This window comes from Microtus pennsylvanicus, chromosome 1 (assembly GCF_037038515.1).
Source record: "Microtus pennsylvanicus isolate mMicPen1 chromosome 1, mMicPen1.hap1, whole genome shotgun sequence".
NCBI classification, from domain to species: domain Eukaryota; kingdom Metazoa; phylum Chordata; class Mammalia; order Rodentia; family Cricetidae; genus Microtus; species Microtus pennsylvanicus.
The window spans coordinates 215,879,451-215,887,113 of NC_134579.1; the positions used below are offsets into that span (position 1 = coordinate 215,879,451).

Sequence of the window (7,663 nt, forward strand, 5' to 3'; positions counted from 1 at the left end):
AATAATCACACAGAAATCATATTATTTGCATACTATTAGGCCAATCACTTAAGCGTATTGCTAGCTAGTTCTTATATCTTTGGTTAACCCATTTCTATTCATCTGTATCGCTATGTGGCTGTGGCTTACTGGCAGGGTTCCATCCAGCGTCTGTCTCTGGCTGGACTATGTGACTTCTCCTTGACTCTGCCTTCTTTCTCGCAGATTTCAATTTACTTTTCCCTGCCTAGCTCTATTCTGTCCCATCATAGGCCAAAGAAGTTTCTTTATTCATTAACTAATCAAAGCAATACATATCAGTAGGACTTCCCACACCAATAATACTTTCAAAACTTGTGAGAGATTCCAATTTCTTATGAATTGAATTGCCAACAAAATGTACATTATTCAAGGAAAGGTCATCAGGGCTTATGAAACAGTTATAACTTATAGTTATAAATTTAAAGTTATAATTTATAGCTGGCAAACAAAAATGACCTTCTCTGAGTATCTTGACTTCTCAGAAATTCAGTTTCTTATTAAGAAACATGTGGTGTTAGTGGTGGCGTTGAAGACACATTAGACCATTGTGCATATAACGTATTTTGGAAAGAAAGTGTAAACATCTTTTAACACACAAATGCACTGATGATAATAATAAATGATCCCACTAAGGGGCTGAGGAGATGCTTAGCATGAGGGGGGATGCTCTCCACACATCCTCCCTTCTCCCAGAGCTGTGCCCTTGGTAGCTTATTAGCTATACCTCCCCACCACATAACATAAACATCCCCAAGCCAGTATCTTCCTATTACTAATTAGTTGCATCTGGAATAAAGTATTTGCCAACAGAGAGTCGATTCATAGCTCTCTAAATTATGAGTTTTTTAATTAGACTGAAGTATGAAGTTTGAGCCGATGGTATATTATATTTTTGATGACACTAATGTGAAACAATTAAATAGGAGACCACTTCTTTTTGTATTTTAAAAAGCCCACATAAGTAAAGCAGGCAAACTGAACGATATCACTGAGCTCCAAATGTTTTTCCCCTTGAAATTTATGTACTGAGATCTACTCACTGAAGTTTTGACCTTTGGGCAAATACTGTCTTCCTTAACAGCCTCCAGTTTACTTTTTCTTTCCACCATTTGATTTTGTAGTGGGGTATCACCTATGTTCAAGAGACCCCACCCACACACTAAACACACTCTACTAACTTCTTGATCTTGGATGCCCAAGTGTTGTTTTTTGCTCAATGATAATTTGTTATATAGCATACTGCACTGACCTGGATGGGGACTTTCGGCTTGATTAATTTCTTTTTGAAAATAATTTATGTTTTAATTTTTTAAAATTGATTTTATTGAGCTATACATTTGTCTCTGCTCCCCTTTCTTCCTCTCTCCTCCCCTTTGACTCTCTCCCATGGTCCCCATGCTTCCAATTTACTCAGAGGAGTAAATTGTCTTTTTCTACTTCGCATGTAGATAGATCCATGTATGTCTCTCTTAGGATCATCATTGTTGTCTGGTATCGACATAAAAACAGGCAGGAGGACCAATGGAACCGATTTGAATTCCAGATATTAATCCACACACCTACGAATACCTGTTCTTTGAAAGAAGCAAAAATTATAAAATGGAAAAAAGAAAGCATAATTAACAAATGGTGCTGGCATAACTGGATATCAACGTGTAGAAGAATGAAAATAGATCCTTATCTATCACCATGCACAAAACTCAAGTCCAAATGGAACAAAGACCTCAACATAAAGCCAACCACACTGAGCCTCACAGAAGAGAAAGTGGGAAGTACACTTGAACACATTGGCACAGGAAACCACTTCCTAAATATAACCCCAGCAGCACAGACACTGAGAGCAACAATTAATAAATGGGACCTCCTGAAATTGAAAAGCCTCTGTAAAGCAAAGGACATGGTCAACAAGGCAAAATGGCAGCCTAAGGACAAAATGGCAGCCTAAGGACAAAATGGCAGCCTAAGGACAAAATGGCAGCCTACAGACAAAATGGGAAAAGATCTTCACCAACCCCACATCAGACAGAGGACTGATCTCTAAAATATACAAAGAACTCAAGAAATTAGTCATCAAAAGGACGAAAAGTCCAATAAAAATGATTTATTATTATTATTATTATTAATCATTGTTATTACTATTTTGTATCAATTTTGCCTCTGTCCTCTCCTCCCAGTCCCCTTCCCACCTTCCCTCCGTTCCCCCATCCACTCAGTTTGGTTAATTTCTAAGCTCTCAAAAACATGTGTATTGAAAGTTTTCTTTTGCAATATGAATAGAAAACCACCTCAAAGGGAATTTTTCTCCCCACCCCCCCCCCCTCTCTCTCTCTCTCTCTGTGTGTGTGTGTGTGTATGTGTGTGTGTTTGCGTGTTTGTGTGTGTAGGTATTTGCCTCCTATCAACATTCTAGACTCTAGAATACACTAAACGGGTTTATTCATGGAGGCGTTAGCTCCCTTGAAAGCATTCTTATCACCCCCTGAAGTCAGGGCAGAACACTCAAAGCATACACTTTAAACTCAAAACAAACATTTTATCATCCCCTCCCACAATTTAAAAAAAGAAAAGAAAAAAGAAAAATAAATATTCAAATTCATGTTTTCTCCACCAAATACTTTGATTTCCTAAAGCCAGAACCAGACAGGCATCAGCATCCCAGTATCCGGAACGCAGCTATGGAGGCCGGTTTCCAGCCGGACCCTGGGGTCTTAAGGCACCACAGCCTCGCTCCGCACCGGAAGCAAGTCGCCCGTGCAGCCGGACCGCCAAGTTCTAGGCCGTTGAGGGGCTTTCCATTCCGGTTGCCTTCTGTTCCTGCGCTGGTCCCTCTCCCTGCCCAGCCCTGTGTAGACATGAACCCCAGCGATCCCAGCTACTCCGTGGCTTCCCTCTATGTGGGGGACCTGCACCCCGATGTGACTGAGGCGATGCTCTATGAGAAGTTCAGCCCTGCCGGGCCCATCCTTTCCATCCGGGTCTACAGGGACAGGACCACCCGCCGCTCGCTGGGCTACGCCTCCGTCAACTTCCAGCAGCTGGAGGACGCCGAGCGGGCCCTGGACACCATGAACTTCGATGTGATAAAGGGCAAGCCGGTCCGCATCATGTGGTCTCAGCGGGACCCGTCGCTGCGCAGAAGTGGGGTAGGCAACATATTCGTTAAAAACCTGGACAGGTCCATCGACAGCAAAACGCTGTATGATACGTTTTCTGCCTTCGGTAACATCCTTTCATGTAAGGTGGTGTGCGACGAGAACGGCTCCAAGGGTTATGGATTTGTGCACTTCGAGACCCAGGAAGAAGCCGAACGAGCAATTGAGAAGATGAACGGGATGTTTCTAAACGATCGCAAAGTGTTTGTTGGGCGCTTTAAGTCTCGTAGAGACAGGCAGGCTGAACTTGGAGCCAGGGCTAAAGAGTTTACCAATGTTTACATCAAGAATTTGGGAGAAGACATGGATGATGAGAGACTCCAGGGTCTCTTTGGCAGATTTGGGCCTGCCTTAAGTGTTAAAGTCATGACCGACGAAAGTGGAAAATCCAAAGGATTCGGATTCGTAAGCTTTGAAAGACATGAAGATGCCCGGAAGGCTGTGGATGAGATGAACGGAAAAGACCTCAATGGAAAACAGATTTATGTTGGTCGAGCTCAGAAAAAAGTGGAACGGCAAACTGAACTGAAGCACAAATTCGGGCAGATGAGGCAAGAGAAGCACAAAATCGAACAGGTACTCCAAGACAGAAGCATCAGGTGCCAAGGTGTTAACCTTTATGTGAAAAACCTCGACGATGGCATTGATGACGAGCGACTCCGGAAGGAGTTTTCTCCATTCGGTACTATCACTAGCGCGAAGGTTACCATGGAGGGGGGTCGCAGCAAAGGGTTTGGGTTTGTATGTTTCTCCTCTCCGGAAGAAGCCACTAATGCAGTTACAGAAATGAATGGTAGAATTGTGGCCACCAAACCACTCTATGTAGCTTTAGCTCAACGCAAAGAGGAGCGGCAGGCTCACCTCAGTAGCCAGTATATGCAAAGAATGGCAGGGACCAGTGCTGTGTCCAGCCCAGTCATCAATCCTTTCCAGCCAGCGCAGGCTTCTTTAGGCTACTTCACGACAGCTACACCACAGACTCAGAAACATGGAGCCCACTGTGCTCCTAACCAATCTACTAAGCAGGGACCAGGTCCCTGTGGGAGTGCTCAGGGTGCCAGAGCTCATCCGTTCCCAAGTGTGTCTGGTGTCATCCACCCATCTACTATCCAGTCATTTAATACTTCAGGACCAACCTCCTCCCAGGCTCTATGGAGCATGCCAACACATCGTGCTGCCAACGCATCCACACAGTTGATGGGACCACATCCTGCCGCTGCTTCTGCTGCAGCTGCTCCTGCTGCCCGCCCAGTTCCTCAGTATAAATATACTGCTGGAGTCCGGAATCCCCCTCAGCATCTTAGTACACAGCCGCAAGTCAACATGCAGCGGTCTGCTGTTCCTGTCCAAGGTAAGGCATCGCTGACTGCCTCCATGCTGGCGTCTGCCTCTCCTCAAGCACAGAAACAAATGTTAGGGGAATGGCTGTTTTCTCTTATTCAAACCATGCACCCTGCTCTGGCCGGTAAAATCACTGGCATGCTGCTGGAGATCGATAATTTAGAACTGCGCCACATGCTTGAGTCTCCAGAGTGTCTCCACACCAAAGTTGATGAAGCCATTGCTGTTCTGCAAGCCCACCAAGCTAAAGAAACTTCCCAGCAAGCAGTCAGCAGTGTCTCTGGTGTTCCAACTGCTTAAAGTTGAGCAGAAGGAAGAATAAAACTCCTGCTTCACTGAAGAAAATTATCTAGACATCCAAGAACTATGGGGTAAAAAAAGAAGTAAAATAAAAACTAAACATAAAGGAAATTAGTATCTTCTGTGCCAAGTCAGTGCCGGGTCTGGTGAGCAAAGCAGCCCCAAGATCATTTGGTTTAAGACAACAGATAACAGAAACAGTGAAATTTAAAAACAAATTAACGTTTTATAGATTTTGGAGAAGTGATTTTTTTTTTTTGCAAAGTGACAAAATTCAAAACGTCTCTTGAGTTGTAATTTGAATAGCTCCAGATGTCAGTTCTAAGATAGAATTGATAACTGAGCAAGGCAACATGATCGGGTCCTAACATTCTTGCTTTACTTGAGGCGTCACTGTTGGCTGATAATACCTCTGAGATGCCCAGCAGGCCTCTGGCCAACTGTATTTCTGTTCACTTGTTCCCATATACAGAACACATGCTGTCTGTAATTCATGATCCCATCTATTAGTGGTACCAAACACCACATTCAACTTAGAAACTTGTGTCTGTGGCATGAACTACAGACAACGAATTGTCATTTTACAGCCGTAAAAGTCACATTCGTCATCTGGACTTCGCTGATGCGCTTTCCTATCGTCGAATGGACTAACATATACATATGCACCTTCTACAGACCTGACTAACATTCAGATTGCATTTATTGTATACTAGCATCTCACCACTGCTCTGGGGATTTGGAAGACTCGAGTCCTGGTTTCTTGGAGCTGTGCTTTGGTGGACTAGATGAGAAGGTTTAAACACAAAAGTATCAGGTCATTAAAAACTATGTGGTACAAAATCAGAGGAAGAAAGAGGGAAAAAGGGAGACAGGAGATATGGAGATAGAAGGGACCATTTGGAGGGGATAGGGTTAATGTGATTTTCTTTTCAGGCCCAAGAAAAACCCCAACAGGAGATTTCAGGATGAGCGACTTGCCCCTTGAAGCAGATGTGAGCTAGCTAGTGCTTTCTGGGAAGGGAAGTGTTAGGGTGAGTGGCTTCCTCCACACCCGGAAGGGGGATGGCTTCGTTAACACCAGGAAGGGGATGGTTTCCTCCACACCAGGAAGGGGGATGGCTTCGTTAACACCAGGAAGGGGATGGTTTCCTCCACACCAGGAAGGGGGATGACTTCCTCCACACCAGGAAGGGGATGGCTTCCTCCACACCAGGAAGGAGGAGTGGCTTCCTCCACACCAGGAAGGGGATGACTTTGTCCACACCGGAAGGGGGATGGCTTCCTCCACACAAGAAGAGAGGATTTAAGAAGAAAAACAATACAGCAAAGAGTTTGGTTTTCATGACCACCAGTCTACACAATAAAGCTGTTTTTCACAAATACTATTGTATCTTCCCTTCTTCTTTGTCCTCCTTGATAAAACAGGCCTCACAATAATATGGCAAAGTCCTTGTGCCAGCCCATGTATGCTTCCAAGCGAGCATTTGAAAATAATAGTGTATGAGAGAAATGCTTCACACACCATGGTGTGCCACACACACACACACACAACACCACGATTTCTCTACAGTGATAGAGGTGGTTGAATATTTTGTCTTGGATTGAGCCATCTGTGGTGGGTGGGAGCAGCTGAACTGATTGTGTAGGCTGATGTTTAAAGAATGGTTCTAACAGGTTTATTATTACCAAAATAATAGTAAGAAACCAGTGTGGGTCTGACCCTTGTTAGAGATAGTTGGATGCTTTCTCATGCGCCCTTTAAAAACTGTAAAAATAGCTCCAGGAAATGAGAAAGACAAATTTAGTTTAGTCTCTGAAAAAGAAGCCTCTCAGTCGCCTTCACCGGAGAAGCCTCTGCTCACACTAGGCCACAATCAGTGTGGAAACAATTGTCAAGGTGTAGAGCGTCAGTAACGGAGAGGACTTAGATCTCACTGGGACACCTGCATCCTGCCACCACGTCCAAAGCCCAGGAAACATCATAAAAAAGGGAATGAAAAACCTGTGAGAGAAAGGGGTTGAGGATGAGACTGGAGATTTTGGGGGTTCCCCCCCCCCCGAGTCAGAACATGCTACTGGAGAAGTTGAGAGTCTCTTACTGGATCTTGGTCTTTTAAAGAAAGAGTATGAATGAACTCGAACAGAAACTTAAGGACCGTTTTACTAGAGTTTAAAAAGAAAAACTCAGCAGCTTCCCGGAGGAAGAAGAGAGAGAACAGGAAGAGAGGAAGCCATGCCATCTGCTGTAAGCTGGCATGGAGGTCAGCCAAGGGCTGGGCAAAGAGCCACACAGGAGGGAGAGGGACTGGAGACAAAGGGAGAAATGGCCTGACATTTTGGGAAAATGGGACTTAAGAAATGAATACATAAACCACTATACTGGGAATTAGGGGAAGGAAATGTACATTATCACAATGGGCAAGAATTCCTCCTTCCTCTTTAGCATGACAGATGATGGACCTGACTTCCTGAGAGGTGGTCCCTTGTTGAGGGATTGACCTACGCAACTAAGGGAGGAGACTAGAGAACCCTGGGTCTCCATGTAGAAGTAGAGGCCAATCTTTCCTATAACAGAGAAGACTGCTCCTTTACAGAACAGCTTTGGCCACACATGCATGACTTCATTGCTGCCGTGGTAACCTGTAGGGAGGTGGGGAAAACTGGACCGAATGCTGGGAGGAAGAAGGCAGAGTGGAGAAGGTGCCATGGATCTACCGCCGGAGATAGACAGGCTGAAACTTTGCTGGTAGGCCTCACCCTCGTGATGATATACAGATATATAGAAATTTATATAATTTATATATAAATTAAGATGTAAGTTAGCCAATAAAAAGCTAGAGTTAATGGGC

General features: G+C 44.3%; 1 pseudogene; it reads left to right on the plus strand.

Moving 5' to 3' along the window:
• Window positions 1-2,873: 2,873 nt before the first annotated feature.
• LOC142842609 (polyadenylate-binding protein 1 pseudogene) lies at window positions 2,874-4,814 on the plus strand (annotated as a pseudogene).
• Window positions 4,815-7,663: the final 2,849 nt, after the last annotated feature.